This window comes from Polyodon spathula, chromosome 13, assembly GCF_017654505.1.
Source record: "Polyodon spathula isolate WHYD16114869_AA chromosome 13, ASM1765450v1, whole genome shotgun sequence".
Classification (NCBI taxonomy): Eukaryota; Metazoa; Chordata; class Actinopteri; order Acipenseriformes; family Polyodontidae; genus Polyodon; species Polyodon spathula.
The window spans coordinates 10,933,222-10,957,653 of record NC_054546.1 but is presented as its reverse complement, the minus strand read 5'-3'; the positions used below and the strand labels follow the sequence as shown (position 1 = coordinate 10,957,653).

Below are 24,432 nucleotides of genomic sequence, written 5' to 3'. Positions count from 1 at the left end.
CAACGAGGTGTTCACATGTGGCAGCAAAAGTCACAAGGCAGTGACGTCAGCTCCCTAGCAACAAGCCTCCTATGTTGTGAATGGATTCTTTCAATACAGCGGGTTTGTGCATTTCAGAAAGGAGAGGAAGACTTGTGAAATTAACTAGACACTGAAGTTGATGAGAAGCAATTAATTATGCTGCTTTTTATATGAAAAATGAGAAAAAGCAGGTTGTGTAGAGGATTTATACTGGACCCCGATGCCCCGATAAACAAGGGAGTGGTTGTACAGTATTTATTAGCCTATTTTTTTTTCTATCGGTCTCTCGCTACATCATGGCCCTCGATATATAGCGGATTTGTATTGGACCCCGACACCGGCGATATGTCGAGTGGATGATGTGTCATGCTATGTAAGAATAAAAACACACCTTCAGAACAGATTATCAGTCATGTACAAGTGGAAGTCCATATTTGAGTGTGTGCATTACAATGCCATTGGAATGGCGTATTTGCCTAATAGTGTGGATTCTTTTTATCGGATGTGTACCCAAGATAATAGCTATGTACGTATTGTTTGTCATGGCTGAAAGTAAATCCGGCAGTGGAAAAAACCTGCAGCTGCTACAGTAGTTTGCTAATATAGAGATTAATTACAGTGGGGTGTATATAACCCATCATAATGGGTTACACACTGAACTGTATACATTCCATATTTTGTAATGTCATTTATAGTCTATGAAAAAAAGTTAACACTTATTCTACTTTCTTAAAAAGCTGCCTTTATACCGTGGGACTGGTTATAAAATAGTGTGGTCATGGCTTCCATTTGCTCCTTAATTCCAATAGCACTTGCATTCCTGTTACTAGGTGAAACACATATGACATGGTCTCTCAACTGGAACTAACTACAGCATTATAAAGAGGGAGGACTGCTTTATGGAAAAATTGTCAAGCTAAGCATTTGTGAAGTTTTCCTCCTTATATTAAGTGACAATATAGAACGACATTGCTGAACTATTTTTCTTTTGGTTGTGGAAGACTACAGGAAATTAATTTCCTTTTTTATTTTTTATTTGGAGTGACCAATTATTATTTTTAGTTTTCCCCCCAATTTGGAATGTCCAGTTGTTGTGTGTTTTCGCTTCAGCACAGCGGGTCCCCACACAGCACAGACGTTCTGAGAGCGTGTGAGCATCCTCCGATCTCGCAAGCTCAAATCCAGAATCACTTTTACGCCGAGCAGTCTAGAGCAGAGGTGGGCAGTCTGCCTATCCCGTAGAACAAAGATCAATGCTGCTTTTTGTCCATTCTGAATGTGCTCAGTGTCTGGCCAGTAGGGTTCGCTGTTGCACGATGTGGAAAAGGATACCTGCCAGTTTCCCCATACTGGGCGGGTCGGAGCCAATGTGATGTCCCTTTCAGAGTCCCCAGCAGTTGGGCCTATTTGCACGGCCAGGACGCAATCTTGTGAAAGTGCATTAACTGGATGTGCCACTCGGGGACCCGAGCAGCTTTATTATTTGAGTCTGTCTTTGTCTGGGATCACAAGCTCCTTTTACAAGTTGCTGCTAAATTGTATTATTATACTGAAACAAATCAATTTTGCTGCAGTTTTCCCTGTCATTATGAACTGCTGCAGTTTGGAGTTCATTGATTTTTCACAACCCTGGAAAAACACTTGATGAATAGTACAGAGGTGTCTCGAGAGAGTCTTGTTTTAAGGAGAACCACCCCACACACACATTCTCCCCCTCGCACACACACTCACTCACTCTTCTGTACTGAAGCTATGGCTTCAGCTCGGGGGGGGGGGGGTCTGCTTGCATTCTTACAATGAAAAAATAAATAAATAAACAAATAGAGACCGCAAGGGATCAGGATCTCCCAAAGAACACAACATTGTACTTTGTGGTTTGGAGAGCATTATAGCAAGCATTAGCTCTGTCCTATCAACCAAGGCATGAACTCTGAAGCTTTAGGAATCAAAGAGAAAATCTCTGTGGCTTAGGAAGCCTTTTCTACGCAGTGCAGCACATGTAATCACTGCTACCTGTGACCCTTGTAGAATTGAAATTACACAATGACAATATATGATGACTTTTGCCAGTTCCTAGTATATGTTAGTACATATATCGCATAAGAATGCCCTTTCGTCTTGTTAAGTACTATTTTATTTATCCTTCTGTAATTTGATACTTGAAAAAGTTGATTTACGTACTGCCTGATTTTTAAATGGGTACACATTAACTGAGGAATTTAATTACCTCTCATGATTGACAGCAGCGTGAGACTAAGGCACATATTTATTCTGTTGTCGTGTTTATGCACATATTGTCAACTGTTAATGTCTTCCCGTGCTGCATATAGAACTTCAAATGTAAATCGTGATCAGTCATCTTGTCATTGTGTTTGAGGATGCTGATTGGTCACTCAAGTAAACTAGCTGTACCAGTACATTTGTCTGATTCATACTTACTGTTGTCACTAGAAACCTGCTGGGCATATTGTTATTGGTATAGAATCATCTTGCCTATGTGGTAGAATCTGTATGACTTTGGTATGTGTAGCTGTTTGGAAACTTGTTTCTGTACTGCTGTTTTTATCTGTAGATTTAAAAAGTTAACAGGTTCAACAGAAACAAATTTTCCAGAACATTTATTTCTTCATAAATATTTACTTCTCGCATAGATTGTAATTGCTGGTTGGATGTTGCAGAGGCAGTGCTTTAGAGTCTCTTGAGAATTATAACTGGCAAGCCAGAAGCATTAATTATTGCGGTATTAAGTTTTAACCACTTCTTCACCCTGTTGTTATATTTGAGATTGTTTGAGGATCCACCCGGGATGGGGGGTCTTAAAGTATTGCAAACTGTGTTACTCCCTCTGCACATACCCAATGAAAAAAGACAAGTTTGAACTGTGGGTGTGCTTCAGCTGCCTGGTTCTAATTTTGCCTTTGTGCCAACCTCTCAGCAGTTTCATTGATGCCCTCTGCATGTCATTAAACTTCAAACCCCAAATACCCTGGTCTATTATTAGGGGAGTAGTAACACTGTTGAATATTTATATTTGAAGTCTGTGTTATATGGTCGCTAAACATCATGATTAGAGCTCCTTTCACAAAGGTGAGTTATTAATGCTTAAAGCTGGCATTGAAGTGGCATGTTGGGCTATGTGAATTGCCTGTACCGGTACAGAGCCGACATATTTTGTGACAGCTGTGAACCACATCGCGAGACAGCACATATCTGTTTCAATGTTCACATATCTTTTCACACAGGTGGTGGGTGAAATGGTTATGGCGGTATTATATCGGCATAGATGGTGAAATTTTGTGATGGGTCTTTTTAAGAATTTTGGAGATGTTTCAGATGGCTCAGTACTGGCATTTGTGTGTGAAAGTGGTTCAACAGACATACTGGCACTGTTCTAAAAATGCACCTTTTATCTCTATGAATCATGCAGATGCTTAACACCAGAGGTAACTTATTAACCCCCATATTGACTTAAAAATATTGTGAAAAGAAGTCTGTGACAGAGCAGGTTAACTATTGGGTGACGTTAAGATCTGAGACTGTTTGGCTCATTAAAATAGACCCTCTTGTGGTTGGTACCTACTGTAGTGATATAAGTGGCAGAGAATGGTAAAAACACATTTTCTTTCTCTTTGATGTTTTTTTCTCTGGCTCAGTTACTTCCAAGAAACTAGGTAATGCACAAAGAAGTTTGTTAGTCCGTGTTATTTTAAAACGCTTGCTTGGAAAGAATCTCACTTTGTCAAATTCAGATGGATTGCTAGTTTACATTTGTGCCAGAGGAGTTAAGAGAGGGCAGTGACTAGGATGAGAGAGAATGCATCTATTAATGGGTTTATCTGTCAATCTGCTGTAAATTGTGATCTCCGCAAATTAGATCTGGCAGTGAACCTGTACCACTGCAAATGTTTATGATGCAACCACAATCATGTAAAATATAATTCCTTTTACTGTGTCCTTAACCGTCAGTGGACTGTGAAGGAGCTTATCCAGGCCTTATAAGAAAGTCTTATATTACTTAAATGTTGTAACTGCGTAATGATTTTTTTAATTAGAAGCAACAAGAAGGCTAAAATATAGAGGGGCATTATATAAATAGTTTATGGTTAGACAATTGTGAAATATGCCAATAATAATAATAAAAATAATAATAATAATAATAATAATAATAATAAAACATATATACAAATGCATACTGCTGTATATTTCTAAGCAACTAATATTTTTCCTTTTACCTTTCAGTATATATTTATTGGAAAAGGTTAAAAAGTGGGGCGTCTTCAACGGAATATGTGACAGGAGGAGGGGACGGCGCAGAAGAATCCAATCTTCTAAGGCAGACAGGTATTAATTACTTTATTTTATTATTTTTTAAATGTGAGGTGTGGAGGGTCTGAAGCATAAGGTTTGATTCGGGGTGCTGTCTCGTCACACTAGTGCCATGTAAATATGTATTATTTATTGATTACCAGTCATAAAAACACATGTGTCAGATATTAGGCAATGCCACTGCTAAGATATTAAGGTGGTTGGTTAAGTTTATATGACTCTTAAGCAAGGGACCCATAGTAAATTGTAAATGTCGAAGTTGATTTTATAAGTCTTGAAATTTTAAATCTTTTTTTTTCATTGGTATAAAGGTAGCACTGCAATTTCATATTTAATTCTGACACATGAAAGTACAGTAGGCTAAAGCATCCATAGTGGTACAATTCTGTGGATCTTGAGAAATGCTGAAGCTACGAGAAACAGCTGATTGGGATAAAGTATTAGTGTGTAAACGTCAAGAGATGTAGACAGTTGTGACAGTGGAAATATGACAGCAGTGAGATTGCAGCTCCTATCAGGCTATTGTTTCAGTGATGGATTTCTCTCTGTACATAATGCTGTAAGGCTTTGGAAGGTATAATCTAAAACTGCAGTCGCTTTTTTGTTGGACAACAAAACAGCATTTCAGAATTCTTTTCATCCATACCGTAGGTTTGTGCATACATTACTAATGTCCGTAGACAAATACCACCCATAAAATACCTCATAAAATGTAAAAAGCTATCTTTCAGATTTTTTCTTTTTTTTTTTACCAATTTACAGAGAAACATGTAAGCAATGTACCGGTATTGCTTATGTTAATGACTGAATAGAATATTAAGAGAAATGGGCATTTGAATGTAATACAGAATCTTAATGTTATAGTATACTATGTTTATTTATCCCTTGTTTCCTCTAAAGAGGCTGGAAGCGATTTTGAAAGAACCAGCTGCAATTACTGAAAATTCTGGCAGATCTGACAGGGGATGCTTGTCCTGTTTCTCCACCTGTAAAATTTATACATTGCAGCTGCACCTGGTAGGCTGGGTTCATCTTAATATAAGAACTCTGAAATAGTTTGTTTCAGTAGGTCTAAATAATTTACAGAATAGATAAGGAGTTTTGTATGGCCTTTATTCTTTGTCACGATTGTTCGCTGGAGATATGTAAAAGGATTGCCTTCCTATAATAATTTTTTTTTATCATAATTCAAGATGACAGAATCATGATTTTGTGTCAATTGCATATAAATCCATGAACTAATGCGGTTGTGTGTGCAGAGATGGAAAAGGAAGTAAACACAATGAAGATCAGCTCTGACAGCAGGAACTTGCACCACATTCTTGTCTTGTTGGTGCAAGGAATGTTTTTACAGGATGTTTTGACTTTATTTTCTTAGGCTGAAGAAAGCGTAAGGAAATTAACTGAAACATCCCTGGGGAGGCTTCACTATGGATGCAAACCAATTTGTGTTTGTTCAAGTGATTTATATATATATATATATATATATGTATGTGTGTGATATACAACCACTCTGTTTTATCGGGGTTTCCCAGGTATATTTAGGGATGCGTGGACGAAAAATCCTCTACGCACCTGCTTTTTCTATTTTTTCGTACTGCGAAGGATAATTGCTTCTCATCAACTTAAGTCTCCAATTAATTTTTCCTCTCCTTTCTCAAATGCATAAAACCCGCTGCCTTGAAAGAACTTCTCAGGGTTGGGTGTACTGTGTGTAATATATATATATATATATATATATATATATATATATATATATATATATATATATATATATATATATATATATATATATGTTTAATTTACGGTGTTCTTCATAGATGAAATTTTGCCATTTTATTTAGGTAAATTCAAGATATGATGAATCTTCTTTTTAGCTTTTACAATATCAGTATCACAGAAGCACAAGAAATATTTGATAAGGTTTGACTGGCAAAGTACGGTATCATGTTTGCCATTATGAAAACGTTTAAGATAAACACTGTTTAATAAATGTTGTTAAACGGGTATCGTTCAATTATTTTCTTAAGAGCGGAGGAAAATGTTACTCTGAAATGTGTAAGTGCCAATAAAGAATCTGGTAACTAATTCTTAACAAATAAGGAATTTAACAGGAGGTCGAAGTTCAGACTTGGATGTGGCAAGTGCTGCTGCTCTGATAACATAGAGGCTGGTCTCCAAACAGTATGGTACACAGGGAGGGCTTTGTGTACTCAGCTAAATATACCAGGATAGGCTCTCTCTGGAACCCTGGCAACCAAACCTTCCATACCAGCTAGACTCGCTGATGTGTCCTAATGTAACTGGCATATATATCCATTCTGCTTTATTTCTTGCATATCTGCAGTTGGCAAGTAGTGGGAGTTTCTAATCTGGGTTTAAGCTTTTCACAAATTGTTATACTTAGCTTAATTCATACAGTGATAACAATAGTTGTTGTGCAGTGAATACCAGGGATTTTTTGGTTGTGTATAACCAAATCAATACACTTATCATATAATCAAACGCAGGCAATTTTGCTTTAAATATAGTAAACATACTTCAATGAAACTGCTTTTGGTGAACGAGACACACTTGCGTCACATTTGCTGAAACATAGCTTCTCAATTTTAGCCTTTTATTTTAATTGCAGAATAACATGGATTTTATTTTTTAGCAGAGATTTTTTCATTTTTTTTATTGCGGAAAACTAGGATCCTTGGCGATTTACCATTACGCTGGACTGCACTGTCAAAATTGCATTGCAAGAACAACTGTGCTTTTTGGGGAATAGCCTATATATAATTTTTTTATCAGCTGTGTAGCTTTTTCTTACATTTGAAGAAACAATATGATAAAGCAGTTGAATTATTGTAGTGCTTTATTACGTGCACCATCAAGGTAGCATGCTTGCTTTGAAGTTGGTTGAACACAGTGACATGGTTTAACCTGCACAGCCCATCTGTACATATTCAGATTAAACAGGAAAGTATATGTCCTTATCCGGTCCTATAGGATTATGTGTGTGTGTCATACATATGTGTATATATATATATATGACTATATGGTTTGTAGTGTACGGGACTAAATTCAGAATACACATCAGATTTAAGACAACATCATATGCAAAGCAACTAAACACAAAATTCTCTTATGAATCATTCTCCCGTAGTGCAGTAAATATAACTGAACAGCACGTCTGCATGCTGATAAGGTGCTACGAGGTACAGACACTGGGAATAAAGGAGCTAATGCAGGATTATATGGAAATGCAAATAAAATGTACATGACTTCATTCACATACCCTGCAGCATAGATTATGCCAAGCTAACCTCTTGCTAAAATACCATATTTTGCTTGAGTATAAGTTGAGAAGTTTAAACCCAAAACACAATCCTTAAGTTGGGGGGGGTCGACTAATAGACGATTTAAAAAAATTGTCAGCAGACCTTTAATGTCTGCAAAAGTCAAGGCCGGTATGCGGTTGCTACATATCCCGGCTGTATCTAAGAGGGTTTAGGACCGAGGGGAGCCCTGTGCAGGCATGCATTCAGTGTGGGAGGCATGTTTACATATAGTACTTAGCCACTCACCTGCAGGTCTGCTTGGAGGGACTGCCTAGCTTTGAGCTAGGCTTGCTCACTTTTGTTTTTTGTTCTCTTTATCAATAGTTTGTATTAGCGCTTAAAGAAAGAAAGTTTGGTTAAGATCAGGTTAACTTAGTTCAGAGCAGACGGACTCGCTCTGTTTCACTCGTTCTGTTTCACATGCTTTTATGATTCACTACACTGCCACTGTGTACCTGTGTTGCCGTGCCTATCTTCCCTTGTGGATTACAAACTAATGAAGAATGAAGATTTCATTTGGACGCTAAAACTCAGACCTCATTGCTGAACTTCTCTCAAATGGATGAGATAAACACAGTTTAATCGTTTTTTCTTGCTGGACAGCTATATTATTTTTTTAAATTCCCATATTTTTTGCTCCTGAGCTTGTAGCTGACGTCTTTTATTGTTTTAGTTTTTCTTGTGCTGGACGATTGCTTTAAACAAAACTGAACATTGCAACCTTATGGTCAATTAATTAATGAGCGATGAAGTTGAAATGCACGCTCTCCTGTTAATATTATTCATTCTGAATAAATTGTTTGTTATGGTTTTTGTTGCATTGAATTGCGCACGCTTGCCTGTGCAAGTGCTGCATTGTTTTGTTTTAAGTTTTTTTTTTTTTTGCAAGCTTGATTTTTATGTCCTTATTGGAGTGCAAACATTTTTTCTTGTGTTAGCAAATATTGCAAGTTATTTGTTTGTTTCGCTGTCAATCAGTCTACTTAAATATTTTATATATTCTTATATTTGGCACGGTAATTAATTCTAATTTCTGGGAACGTATGTAGTTGGCTATAGGCTAAGGGCTGATTATTACAGTGTGACCAAGCAGTGAGTGCTTCCATGGAAACAGCACACCTCCTTTGACATTGTTGTGGCAAATCCTTGTTGCCAGAGCAAATGCTTCTAATGTCTCTCAAATCAAAATCAGACATCTTAAGATTCGGCGAAAACGATTCTGTAACATTGTTTATATATAAAAAAATGAATCCCAGGTTTGCTTACATCTAAGAACTGTCATGTAAAACACAAACGCAGTTTCATTGAATTGCAGCCAGACTACAACACCTCCCACATTCCATTGAAATACATACAAAAAACAACAAACAAAAAAGTGTACTGTAGTGTAATACGCATCAAAATGATGAGTCTGGTGGTTCTAGGTAAAGGTGCTTATAAAATTGTTATTTTTGCAAATCTGCCTCTCAAACGCCATCAGGACAGCTAAAGGAAAATGAATGCCTGAAGTGCACTCCAACAACAGTTCTGATTTCAGGAGTTAATTTTTGTTTTCTGTTTCACTAAACCTACCATCTGTTTCAATAACAAATGAAAAAATCATACCCAAATCTCCCCTTCACAATGGGGGGGCTCAACTTTTACGCAACATCGACTTTTACTCGAGCGAATACGGTATTTCCATAGGTAGGACAACCATAGAGAAATGTTATCGTCTGCAGGACTGACACATGTGGAGTAATTGGGAAGCTCCTTTTCTTGTTTGTTTGCAGTATAATTTGACCAACTCAATTTAATTAAGCCATATAATGGAATGAATATTGTAAAAATTCTCTCCTGAAAATTAAGCTGTGTGAAATAACACTGGTTATTTATTAATTAAATTAAATCTAATTTTAGATTGGCCTCAATCACTTTGCCTCTCTCTAGGGTTTGGCATGTGCAATTTGCATTAATTCGAACCTCTATATACATTTCTCTATATTTTAGAATTAGTTATTTTTTTCTTAATTAAACTCATAAAGCATGCCAGGTGTTCAATGTTTTTGTTTCTCCACACTCCAGGTGTTAAAGCTATCACACCTGCTAATGTAATTTCCTTTTCTTCAGTTGCTGATATTATTCATGGTAATGGGCCAGGGTAAAAACAATTTGTTCACAGAATTCAACTAGTAACATTCACCAGGGACATTTTGTCCAATTGCTAAATGCTCCTTTTAACTTGAGAGGGGGTGAAACAGCTGAATCACTGCACATTTAAAATAACATCTTGCAAAAATGTTGAAACCATTTTTTTTTAAAAATCTTATTAAATAAACACAGACCCACAGCTATTAAACTAGTCAAATCTCATGAAGGTATTTTACCTAATGAACAAAATGTTTAAAAAAAAAAACAAAAACAAAACAAAAACAAAAAACCTCTGTATTTTAATTAACACACATTCCCTAACCAGTTAAAGCTTGGCTGTTTGAAGTCATGTTACTTGTGTATATTTTATGAAGGATGTTTCTATATTTAATTGACTAATTGAGGACTTCTATTCTTTTTGGGGGGGGCGCGACTTATATGTTGTTTCCTCTTTGACATTAGAGCCATAGGTTGAGGTATGTAGTCGGGGCAGTAGTAGTGATCTGAAATGATAAACTTATCAGGACTGTGGTAGTATGTAAACTCCTTTAGAAACAAAATGATAGGAGGGGTTTAGCTAGAAACTACAGCAAGAAAATTGTCCTTTCTATATAAAGGTGCACTCCACTTATAACACACTCCAAGGGACAAAGGAAATCGGTACTTTGTAAACGAAGTACGCAGAAAACACGATTCGAAATACTGTATGTAAGTAACTGTTAACATAAGTACCTTAAATATAAACGATACAAGAAAGCTTAACTGCCAAAGAATGGGAGTTTATTATTTGTACAAAACACGACCCTGTGGGCTGTACAATGTAATAGGCAGTACCATTTTACAAATCTATATTTAGTCTAATTATATAATTATAATCTAATTATATACGTTATACGTTTTAAACTCTGCAACGGCGGTACCAACAAAAACATAGAAGATTAAAAATAAACAGCAACTGTTTTTTCTGCCTCTGTCAAATGCCTTTGTGACTGTCAATTACTGTCCCGGATGTACTTCTATTTGCGCAAAATATAAAATATTGTGCATAATAAACAGTACTGTACATATTAAACACAAAAGACCTGCCTGTGGAACAGGAGAACTGTACGTATTAAACACTAAACGTACTAAATGGTATATACGTTATAAACGAGTCAGTAATTCCCCATAAAACCCATGTTGTTTGTCAGGGACATGCCACCTCACTAAGTGAGCCTCTGTATATATTTATATATTTGCCAGACACTGTTAAATGTCAAGAGCTGAATGAATGGTGATGCAGTAAAAAGCAAAGAATGCAACGCCAAGGATGAAAATCAACTACTGTTTACTGATCCTACAAACTAATATAATATGCCACTTGCACTGATTCTTTGAGCTGTCCAAATCCCTGAGATACCGGAACGCAAGTTATTTCAAGCACTCTGACCCTCTTAATTGAAACAATATGAGTTTGCAATCGGCTAGCTTGTTGACACAACAGCAAACCTCGACTGCATCCATCCCACATGCTCCTGTTAAACAGTCGCGCCTGAAAGCTGACCCTGTAGCTGGAAGAAAAAAAGGGAACGTACTTGCATTTACAAAGAGACCAAGAGCAGCAGTATTTAGACAGCTGCACGTGTGGCATCATGTATCCTTGTCTGTCATGAAGATATTTCTGTCTCCTTAGTGCAGACCGCAAGACTTAAAAATGGACACACTGCCATCTTCATGTCATCACTCACATTCTGGGGATCTGTGCTAAAAAGGCTGTGGTGGCAACGAATAGGAGATTTCAGAGAAGATGTTGCTAATGCAACTGTGTCAGTAAAACACACATTATCTTTTTTTTCCTTAGTTTTGAAAAAATAAAAAGGTAGTAGGTTTAAATTGCATTTTTTTTTTTTGTTTTTTGTATGCTTTTGACTTTGAAGATGAACTGTTCCTGTGTATATAGGGATTCTGCTTGGGTATACATAGTTTCCGTGCTGCATATTTAAACCCAGACTTCATCACATGTACCAAGCCCTGTACATAACACATCTGTGGATCATTAAATTACATTATTATTATTATTATTAATTGGTCATTTAGCAGACACTTTTATTCAAAGCGACTAACTGCTGCAGAGTCACTTCAATAGGACCTCCGTTTTACGTCTGATCCATAGGAAGGAGCACAAGGAGGTTAAGTTACTTGCTCAGGGTCACACACAGCGAGTCAGTTGCTGAGCGGGGATTAGAACCGAGGACCTCCTGATATAAAAGCCTTTTCTTTAACGACTGGACCATTGAGGCTGCCTGTACATTCAAGTGGATAACAAGTAATAATTACTTACTGTGTAATAACAAAAATGCAAATACTCCATTTCAAATCCAGTGGATTAGTGTATTCACAAATTAACACCACTGGTGAGCATGGTGTTGCTTAACGACTTATTTGCTGAATCAGCTAAAACACAGTCACCTAGATTCTTCAGTTTTCATTTGTCTTTGTCACTGGGGGAGGGCACAACAAACTGATTTGATAACTTTAATGGGTGTTTTTTTTTTTTTTTTTTCTTTCTGAAAAATGTGTAGTGATCATTTGAATTAAACATCCTTTTAATCGAGTTATATTTTTAGTAAGTTGCTTTGCACGGGTAACCATATTATTTTAAGCAGTTGTATTATAGATTAATGTATGTATAGTAAATAACAGAAACAACCAATGTGCTCATAAAATAAATTATGCAATTTAAATCCAAATACTTAGCAAGTTGCAAACGGAATGAGTAAATTACATCTTTTAACAAAAAAATGTCAGATTGCAATACATAACAAGCAAGCCTGCTTTTGGGGGGGGGGGGGGGGGGGGGGGTTTGTCACATGTTTGGTGGGGTCTCAAAGAACCACTGCAAGCCTCTGGAACCCACAACGGCACACTTCACTTCAAAAATCCCTGATATTACCCAGCTCAGCGTAATGGAAAAAGGCCATAACTACGCTGTAGCCATTTTAATCTCCAAAATTGGTTTTGCTACTAGCTGAAAGGGGTATATAGGATGTGATTCTCTGAATACAGTCTCTCAGTATTAAATTAGTTTGTATATATGTGTGTGTGGGTGTATGTTTGTGAGCTCAGGAACACATTTTCATCTGTTTCTATCAACTGTACTAGGGATGCCTGCAGAGGATTTACTGAGGGAGATTGTTTAAAATGATAAACATGTGCCCATAAACAAGGATTTGTATTGCATGGGGAGAGTTAGGATAATTGCTTGATGCTTTAGACTGATTTCCATTGATGAAAACCCACGCCTGTCAGTAGTGAATTTAGCAGCCCCCCTGGATTGCATTTCTGTGTCACCATTGTAAATGTTTCAGTCAGTTTGTCACACGTCTGTAATTCTGCGGTAGACTGGCAGAGGCTCTGGGCTAGGACCAAGTGCTGGTGGTTGGCAGGCTTGGCGGCCACCGTGTCTATCTGCAGACTGGAATAAAGAGGCCTTGTGCATTTTAGTATCACTATGGAAAGTTTATGCAGTAGGAAAGAGCAAGTGAATTAAATAAACGAAAATCTTGTTCTGACCTTTTTGTTGTTTTTGCTGTTTAATTATAAACTAATTAAAAGTAAAAAGACTTCAAACATTTTAAAATGTTAGTATGTGTAAAACTTTTTTTTTTTTTTTTTTTTTACAGAATATTAAACTATAAATGTTGCAAATCCTGTTTTCACTATTGAGAGACTGAAGACACTTTTTAGTAGAGTTGACACAGATTTCAGTTATATCTGTCATCAGTGTACCGAGACCCAGGTCAATTTAAAACTAAACTGAAGAATGTGGTCAAAATCCATTGTATATGGGTACAATAGTTATATTTAAATATTTTGCTTCTGAGTTTTGTTTTGTTCAAATGTTATGACTTTGTGTTAGTTACAGATTATTGTGGCACATCGACACAGCTTTAGTTCTTGTCTACTGTAACATTTTAACTGTAATTTGTTATTGGCTTTAGCTTATTTTATTATTATTATTATTATTATTATTATTATTATTATTATTATTATTATTATTATTATTAAAAAAAAATAAGCATGTTTTACAAAGAGTGAAATCTTAAGTGTTAAAAAAAATAATACATGCTTTCGACCAGGTACAATAAAGGAATAGAGCTTGTAAAAGTGTTACAAAAATATCCTTAACATTTGACTGCAGTCAAATGGGAGTATCCACACAAGCGACGTCGCTTTGAGAAAATTTTGCATCACTAAAATAGAACCTGTTTCAATTTTTTTTCCGTTGCGCGACTGGAATGAAACTGACCAATCAGAAGCAAGGTTCACACCCTTGACACATGTCCAACAGACGCCTCAAGACACGTCACGCCTCAAAACGCGTTAATCATGGATGACAAAGTTAATTTATGAGGTGCAGCAGTATCCATTATTATATGACCACAAAGACATCCAGAAGAAAGACGATCAGCTCGTGTTTTATCGAGGTGTCAGGTCTTAAATTCAAAGATTACTATCTTATACCTCTATTCATATTCCCCATAATGTGCAATCAGCCTTTCCAACAGCTGTTCTATATTAACAGTTTCTTTCGCAGACATTATTTTAAATTCTCACGTCATTTTAAAGCTGCAAAACATTTGCTGCTTCACTGCGGGCTATTAACAAATACATACAGACTTTAACAAATGTATTACTTTATCCCTAACTAAACAAACAGATGCATGCAGACTGACTACAGATTATTATTATTTCTCTGTTTTCTAAAACCACGTACAGGAGAAAAAGGTCAAAGGGTGCACATGCACAGTATGCTATTTCAATACATTTTCCGAAAACTGTGTTTACATGACTTGTGATATCGGAATTAGTTTTCCGAAAAATATTGGAATTCTTATGCGCATGTAAACGCACTGAATGTCTAGGTGACATTTTCTTTCCGATTTATGCAATTTGCATGAAATAAATAAATAAAATACAAAATAAATAAAGAATGAAATACATTTTTCTATGTAATGTGTTTGGATTTTTATTTATTTTGTAAAGCAGAGAAATTAAAAAAAAAAAAAAAAAAAAAACCAAAAAACACAACATCGTTTTCCGATTTTATAGAATTAAATACAAACGCGATTTTTGGCTTGTTTTGACATCAGATTTGTCTAGGGTGAGAATGTTACATACATGTCATTCTTTGTGTATATACTTTTTGTTGCCAAACCATATGCCCTGCATCCCAGAGAAATACTACAGTGAAAAGATTGTACCAAAATGAAAAAACAAAGTATATAAATAAATAAATGTAATGTATTTATTTATTTATTTATTTAATAATTTTGGCACGAATTTTCCTCCGTAGTTTTCAAGTCGCGTCCGATGTGGTGACTTCGCTCGCCTTGCTCTGTCCAGCGTGGATCCAGCTTTAAGTGTTTAATTTTGAAGAGGAGGAATCCGTATAATTTTGTAATAATTGAAATGCTAATGTTTCCAGGCAGGTGGATACTCCAGTCCTGCTGTTGTAATATTTGGATATTATGTCATTTAAGAGATTTTAAATTCTACTCTGCCATTCTTTGTTTTTAATTATACATTAAGTGCTCATTCAGGTGATGAGCTTGTGCTGGAGTGTGGATCTTTTTCTTTTCTTTTCTATGCAGAATCTCAATGATCATATGATCCGTTGTAGGGCTTACTGCTACAGAGAGAGCCCCTTTACCATTGTTGGAGGTTAATTGCAACAGGCTAATACCGATATGAAGATATTGTAATTTTCCCCTGCTTCATCTTGTAATTTATCGGACTTCATACAAATTCTTTCCAGTGATACAGTAGTTAATGCGTCTGATGTACACTACATAGACACAGAATACTGCTCTGATACAGTTGGTTGATTTGGTGTTTATTTTAGCATTGCATTTTTGTTTAATTGTAATAAATGCATGTTTTTCATTTGAATAAGATGCATTGAATCATTGCATAGTGTGCACAAGTCTGATTTAATTATTCACATATGCACATTGTGTATTTCAATGGTTGATGGAGTATCTTTTTTGGTAGATGCTTGCTGCATGTAAGGCACTCTACGGAGAATGCTAGTTAATTCTGAAGATGCAAGTTGTATACATCAGAAATTAAACAATTATTAGACCCTCTGCTCATGCAGCATATTCATATACGCCTTGGTTTTAAAACCTGAAAAGGCTTCTACAACACACAACATGATCTACTTCTTTTGTAAGGCTGCTGTCTGTTTTTGTCACTGGTGCCATCTTCAGCTGCAGTTGCCCATTGTGAAGCTTTTGCATTGATCTGTTGTAAGCATAACCTTCTGTACTGGATAGAAAAGGACTAAAATGATACTGAGAGCTAGCATATTTCGTATTGCAGTAGACAAATATTCTATTGATTATTCATTGCTGGCAAGGCTTCAAAATGCGCAAATGTAAAAGCGCCCTGTTCTTGGTTAAGACTGATTTTAGATACATAATATAATGTAACCAGATACCTTTTTTATGTTGTGATATGGGGAGTTATATAGCAGGATATCCAGATCAGTGGTGGGACTTGCCTTGTTTATGGTTAAGCGTGTCTAATCCTGTTCTGTGATGAAATTACATTTTTCGTATGACCAATATAGTTAATTTAGTTAACATCAGGTAAAACAGACATGGAGCAGACCATTGTTACAGTCTACAGTTCATTTCACAGTTATGAGGTCTGTGAAAATATATTTGGTCTCTGCTACAGAATACCATCCCTAATTAACAAGACAAAATATATGTAAAAAAAATAATAAAATAAAATGTTTGAAATTAAAGTCTAATTAAACACAAATACAGGAAAGCCAAACACCTTGCAGTCCTGTATCTAAATGGAAACGGTTTCCAGCCTTCTTAGACGACTGTTGTAGAGTAAAGCTTGAGATATAATCCAGACATGGTAGTACATTAGCAGTCAGTACATGAATATCATATTAGTACATTTGCTGATTGCAGTAACAGTTATTTAAAGGCAGATTTTAAATATTCATCTGCAATTACCACTGCAACACAGTTCAAAGCGCTATGAATATGTAAGTTAGGCTTTATTAAAAATCGAAGTGAAATCTCTGCAAATTGATTCTATTTGTAATTAATGAAAAAGCATGTATAAAAGATTGGTGTTGTCAGTTTTCTGCTCTGAATCTTTGCAGTTGCTCTGTTGTATCAGCCAAGTATACTTCTGTCTTAAAGGCAGCATTCCAGAAAGGTTATGTTAACTTATATATTTAATACCAGTGAGGTTGGTATGTGTATCAATGGCACTGGTTTACTAATATCAATTAACTAATCAATGTACTATTGCTGAGCAGTTTTTGTATGCATGTTTACATGGTCATACTTGCATTGTTGAATAAAATATTTGTATCACAAATGTTAAATGGAAATCTATCAATGAACAAATATTTCACTTAGGAGGATTAACATTAAAGTGCTGTCCTGAAGTTATGCATTGTCATTAGGTATGACTGTTGTGCGTTCATGCTGCTAATGCATTGCAAAGCTGCAGCGCATTGTCTAGATGACTGTTGCCAAAAATTGATTTGGGCCATCCTTCACTCAAGGCAGGACTAAGAACACATCACATAATATGTGATACAATCTGTTCTTTAAAATATTAATTCATTGATATTCCTAACACAAATCAGTTTGACATTTAAGCGGTGTCTTTACTGTTTTGTTTTTAGTATTGTATGTCTGAAAGGGTTTTAAAAATGAAATAATTAAATAAAATAATAATACTGTTAATATAAATGAATCAAACCAAAATGAAGAGATCTCATATTTATATGTGTGCATCTTTTTGTGCAAATGGCTCCATGACTATATGTTGTAAAAGATTAGATTCCATGTGCTGTGAAACCTTAAATTATTTCTATATTTGGCAATAGTAAAATTTAAGTAAAGGCTGGTCACTTTAGGCAGATTTCCACTTTGATAGTATAGTTCTTAGCGTTCCTTTCAAAACGTGACATTAAATCTGTTTAGGTTAAAACGGAGAAAGACCGGGAAAGCACTGTGCAGCAAATTGACTGCGTGGGATGTTGTTATTGCATCATATTGAAGAATGATGTTTTCATATGAGGGTAGTACAAGAACAATCAGAATGTGATTTATACTTGGAAGAACATGCAATTGGTATGTGTTTACATATAGTTATCTGCATTTATTAGTTATTGAGAATGTGTTAAAATATTTCTGAGTTACTTTATTTTATTTTATTGGGCAGTGATATTTTGGTGAAAATACTATAAATAACAAGAATTTCACCTTCACTTAAACACAGTGACATAATTACTAAATATAATTATGTTGCCCTGATTCTTGTTTTTCCATTAATCATTGCTGAAGATATTTTAAGTGATTACATTAAAATCACCTAAAACAAGTAAGCCTGAACTTGCCTTGATGTGAAAACCAAGTAATAGGATGTTCATCCCAGGGCCCCTATAGTTCAAATTACAAAACCTCAGGTCCGCCAGCTGTAGCAAATTAGTAGTGATTCTCTCTCTGTATCAGTAGCTCATTTTATTTATGTTGAAATGTTTTTATTTTTGTACACAGGCATGCTTGGTTTCAAACTTGTGAAGGATTTGGTTTCCTTCATTGCACATTTGGAAATTTAGAGTCAGCGTTTTTAATGGCTGAAACTGAGAAAAGTCTAGTTACTAATAGTGGCTGCATCACTAGGTTCAAGATTAGCCTTATTGCTGATGATACACGTTTGCTATGGCTTTCATTATCTTGCTTTATTCAGGTTGCCTAAGTCACTTCATTTTGCATGTAGATGAGGATCAGTTCATTCAGGTGTACAGATGGATTTTTTTTTTTTTTTTTTTTTTTTTTTTTTTTTTTTTTTTTTCATTTTTTCAGGCCTATTGGCATTCAATGAGGATGCACAGGGGGGGTTGAGAAAATACTTGACAGAGAATTCCAGAATACACTCAGGTAAGATTATGCTTTTCCTTTCCACTGGTGCCCAGATTGTGTGCATTCTCATAAACTGAGAAGAAATTATGTCAAATTTCAGTTTATTATTAATACCAAAATATTTACTCTGCTGATAATGGCCTCCAAGAATACTAAAGCATAAGATCAGTGAATTGTAAACACATACACACTGTTTGATTTGTTATATATATATATATATATATATATATATATATATATATATATATATATATATATATATATATATATATTAATTAGTGGTGCATGGATAATCGTTAGCTTATCGGCAAGGCCACCAATATAGTCAATTGTAAACACATGCACACTGTTCGTTTTTTTACTAGTGCTGGGACAAACATGGGATTTTCATATTCGCTTATAATTTAATTCTTCCTTCAGATGTTCATTTGTTTTTCAAAAAGTAATAAAAGCCATTGTTTTGCTCAGAACTCAGGCAGAGACAGCATAGCAGAAGGGACAAGGGACCATGTTCCCTGTCTGTGTGTGGCTTTATTTTACAGTAAGACCTTACAATATGTAACATGTTAAAATAGAAAAATATCTCAGGAGTGAAGAATAAGTTGTGTAGGACTTACTGTACCCCAGTGAATTAGCTACAAAACTAAGGATGCCAAACAACAGTTCAAGTTACACATTGTTTTGCTTGTTCCAGAAATAAATAGTACATAGTCCCATGAGATTCTGGCTCGCTTTAAAGCAGCACAACTCATTTTTGTCCCAGATGGCTTTCCATAGAGATCACTAAGGGTGCGCACGCATAATGTGGTTTGTTTACTTTTTGCTGTGTAAAACTTTTAAATAGAGCTGCTGTGTTTATATATATATATATATATATATATATATATATATATATATATATATATATATATATATATATATATATATATATATAATCATACCACACAGAGCTTCATTTGCCGTTTTTGAAACTGATGCACAAATTCTGGTGATCTCATTTTTGTATCCGAATACATGTCAAAAAATATTTGTTCGGATATTTGTCCTGGCACTAATTATTACCACAATTATATCTCTATCTCTCTACCTATCTACCTATCTATCTGTCTACCTATAAATAATTCGTGTAGTGTAATAATTAGTGCCAAGACAAATATAATGTTTTTGCTCAAAAGACATACCCTTGTCAAGACCTTTGTCTATAATATATATATACAGCTCTGGAAAAAATTAAGAGACCACTGCAAAATTATCAGTTTCTCTGGTTTTACTATTTATAGGTATGTGTTTGGGTAAAATGTACAAGCCACAGTGTCTCGCACCCACTGTGAAATGTGGTGGAGGATCGGTGATGATCTGGGGGTGCTTCAGCAAGGCTGGAATCGGGCAGCTTTGTCTTTGTGAAGGACGCATGAATCAAGCCAAGTACAAGGTTGTCCTGGAAGAAAACTTGCTTCCTTCTGCTCTGACAATGTTCCCCAACTCTGAGGATTGGTTTTTCCAGCAGGACAATGCTCCATGCCACACAGCCAGGTCAATCAAGGTGTGGATGGAGGACCACCAGATCAAGACCCTGTCATGGTCAGCCCAATCTCCAGACCTGAACCTCATTGAAAACCTCTGGAATGTGATCAAGAGGAAGATGGATGGTCACAAGCCATCAAACAAAGCCGAGCTGCTTGAATTTTTGTGCCAGCATAAAGTCACCGAACATCAATGTGAAAGACTGGTGGAGAGCATGCCAAGATGCATGAAAGCTGTGATTGAAAATCAGGGTTATTCCACCAAATATTGATTTCTGAACTCTTCCTAAGTTAAAACATTAGTATTGTGTTGTTTAAAAATGAATATGAACTTATTTTCTTTGCATTATTAGAGGTCTGACAACACTGCATCTTTTTTGTTATTTTGACCAGTTGTCATTTTCTGCAAATAAATGTTAAATGACAATATTTTTATTTGGAATTTGGGAGAAATGTTGTCAGTAGTTTACAGAATAAAACAAAAATGTTCATTTTACCCAAACACATACCTATAAATAGTAAAACCAGAGAAACTGATAATTTTGCAGTGGTCTCTTAATTTTTTCCAGAGCTGTGTGTGTGTGTGTGTGTGTGTGTGTGTATATATATATATATATATATATATATATATATATATATATATATATATATATATATATATAGGTAGGTACACCGATAATCTGTAGCCTTTTGTCATGGCACAGATTTTTATAAGGATAAAAATCACAATCGGCGATAAGCAGTTTTTGTTATTTTAGCCGATGATGTACACTGATATTCATGTTTGAATTTCTTCCAGTTCAGAATTTAAATTTTTGGTCAGGCGTGCTTACTAATGATGTAAGGAAACTGAGACAGTCATTTTCCTTGCAGTGCTGTGTAACGTGCGATTAACCTGTAGTAAATATGTCTCAAAAAAGCAGTGTTTGGATTTTTTTTTTTTTTTTTTAAATATCTGAAGACAACAATAGAATAGCCGAGTTGTGTGCAGCAGAACAGACTTGATGCTACATTAATTCCAATAATGAAACAACTATGAGCAGAATATTGTTGTGATGCTCTTTAAAAACAAAAAGTAGTCTGCATCCTAAATAATATTATAAATTATTATTATTATTATTATTATTATTATTATTAGTAGTAGTAGTAGTAGTAGTAGTAGTAGTAGTACTATACAACATAATTAAAATGACCTTTTGTAATTTTTGTTGATCTTGCTTAGCCTGCATTGGTTGCGTTGAGTGTATTCAGCTGCATTTTGAAGCAGACAATTATTATTGTGCCGTATTTTGTTAAGTAACAAATTGAAGTTTGACTGAATTTTGTAACCGGAAATTTAATATTTTTATGACAACATTTATTATTTTTTTTTTTTTTGGTTAAGTGAACAATTTAAGTTATGTCGTTTTTATTGTACAGTCTAGGTAGAAGTTATAATACGCAATGTTTGACAGCAAGTGGCTATAAAAGTTAATGTCACATTGTATATTTTTTTCTACAGAAGTGTTTTTACTAGTACAAATGCAAAATGTTATTTTTGTGTGACTATTGTAAAACAAATGTATAAATTGCTGTCAAGCACACAATATAATACTAAGTTATTCTTACCTTTTAATTTTTATCATTAAATACAACAGGCAAACAGTATGTTTATTTTAACATCTACAAATACAAAACAGTTTAAATATAGTCTCAGTAGTTTACAATAGCTTACCTGTGCTATTTATTATCGGGGGGGGGGAAGAGGCTTTATTTTAACCAATAACAAAAGACTAACAATGCATTCATATTAAACAACGACTGCATTAGTGCAATCAGTGGGGACAATCTCTCTCTCTCTCTCTCTCTCTCTCTCTCTCTCTCTCTCTCTCTCTCTCTCTCTCTCTCTCTCTCTCTCTCTCTCTCTCCACAAAAAGGGCATTTTTCAGTGACCCTTGGATCTATTATGCAGAGATACGACTAGACAGATAGATAGAAAGATACACACACACACACACAAATTGGCAACAAAAAGGGCAAGGCCAAAATGGCCTTCCGTTCAGTACATTTGTAGAAGGCACCAAGGCCACTAAAATTAAGTCAAGGTCAAAGTGTAGGATGCTGTGTAATTGTGCTTAGGACTCATATATAAAAGTACTGGTCACAGAAAGAAACAACACAGTTTTAACCTAATAATAATTATTAATTTATTCTGAAAATGTAGTTTTTTGAGACAAAACCCCCAAAAAACCCTATATGAACATAATTTAGATATTTTATTTAATATCATGTAATCACAGAAACTACACAGTTATATCTCAAAAGTCTTGCAGAAGCCATAATAGTAGTACAGTAGTGTTTTCAAATTTTTGTCTTTAAGTACTATGGAAAACTACTAAGTGGTGTTATTCAATGTGTAACAATGACTTTATGAAGCAAAATTAGTTCATTCTATAGGGTGATGTAAAACGTTTGTCCACAGCTGTAGACCTTTTCTTTGGTAGCGGAGTTGACATATTGTAATTTTATTAATACTGAACACACTGTTTAAATCTGCCAGTAGAGCGATCACATGACCTTAACACTGCCCTATTGTCAGAACTCTCGCTCTACATCCCTCCTACAGGTAGGCAATCTGTTAGCTCTGATTTGTGAATTTCTGCTTTCCGCCAATACTGCCTTGCTATACTTTTACAGTTACTACAGTTTTTTTTCTACAGTTTTTTAAAGATTTAGAAGCGAGTAGTTTTTCGAGATTTTCAATTATACTGTATTTACAGTATTTGTATTTACAGTATAATTGTAAATATCAAAAAACTACTCACTTCTAAATCTTTTGTAGTCATCGTTGTATTACTTTAGTATAAATACATGTTAATTTGGATTCATATGTTGTTTTTTTCTGACTTTATGTGAACGAAAAGACACACATTTGCCCATTTGCCCATTGGAAATAGTGATATTTTTAAATATCACTGTCCTGGTCACAAAAGCAAAGTTTGTGGGGAATAATAGCCATTTTCTATACTTTTTAGGCATAAGCAATTAGGAAATAACACTTACTGCCCAGGAACAAAAATTATTATTATTTTTGTTACACAGTGTTATTGGACGAAACTAGACTCGCCCGTGCTAACCCCGAAATTCAGTGAAAATTGTTCAAAATAAGGGTTTCGCCCAGTTGTATTTTCCAAGTTCTGGGCCAGTCTAGATTTGCCCGATTGGATGTGGGCGAGTGCTGGAAAAAAAAGTTAACTTCGTGATTCGCCCAGAAGCCCTTGGCGAAACTAGATTGAACCAGGCAAAACTAGACCACCGAGTTTTGCCTTTAACATATGTGTGTGTATGTATGTCTATATATTCAGTTTAATTCAGTTAATTTAGTTAAGTTTCACCCATACTTTAGTATGGTAGGTTTCTTCTTTGCATTTGCAAATTGTTTGTTTTAAGTTCTATGCTGTATATGCGATTGTAAAGTCTGCTTTTTAAAAAAGGGATATAAAGATAAATACAATAAAATGACTATATTTAAATGTTACAGACAGTAACAGCCTGGCTATGTAAGTGGTTTAAAAAAAAAAAAAAAAAAAAAAAAAACTGGTGCGAAGTTTCAGATTTATTAAGCATACTGTATATCTCCACTAGGCATTAAATATAACATAATAGTGATTATATGCACATGCCAAAAATAATTTGTGCCAGAACACTCAGATAACCCCTAGTTTACAGAAAACTGATTAATAATAGACACTGCCTTAAGCCTTATATATATATATATATATATATATATATAGATAATATATATATATATATATATATATATAGATAGATAGATAGATAGATAGATAGATAGATAGATAGATAGATAGATAGATAGATAGATAGATAGATAGATAGATAGGTAGTGCAGCAAATCATTTAACTCTGAATGGTCCCAACAGTAACAGAGTTTTCAGTTATATAAGAATTGGCCTACTCTCTGCTAGAGAAGTATCTGGCCCAAATTTGAAGACCATGCTAGTATTCCACATAGCTGTCATGCAGTGTGTGTCTCTCTCTCTCTCTCTCTCTCTCTCTCTCTCTCTCTCTCTCTCTCGATTACAACATGTGATTTTGTTGCACGGCAGAACAATGCAAAATGACTGTGGACATTAAACTACTACTGTGAAATTCCATTTTTAA

The 24,432-nt window shown here is 35.1% G+C and overlaps 1 protein-coding gene across 8 annotated transcripts in view; it reads left to right on the top strand.

Annotated features, from left to right (window-relative positions):
* LOC121326197 (zinc finger MIZ domain-containing protein 1-like) overlaps window positions 1-24,432 on the top strand; it is a 147,533-nt gene that overhangs the window by 34,455 nt on the left and 88,646 nt on the right. For 7 of the 8 annotated variants that reach the window (XM_041269397.1, XM_041269399.1, XM_041269396.1 and 4 more), the window contains exon 2: window positions 4,261-4,362. The gene's annotated coding sequence lies outside the window, so the exon portion shown is untranslated. Of the gene's footprint in view, window positions 1-4,260; window positions 4,363-18,694; window positions 18,767-24,432 lie in introns of those variants that run through there. The other variant, XM_041269398.1, reaches the window with a different exon arrangement.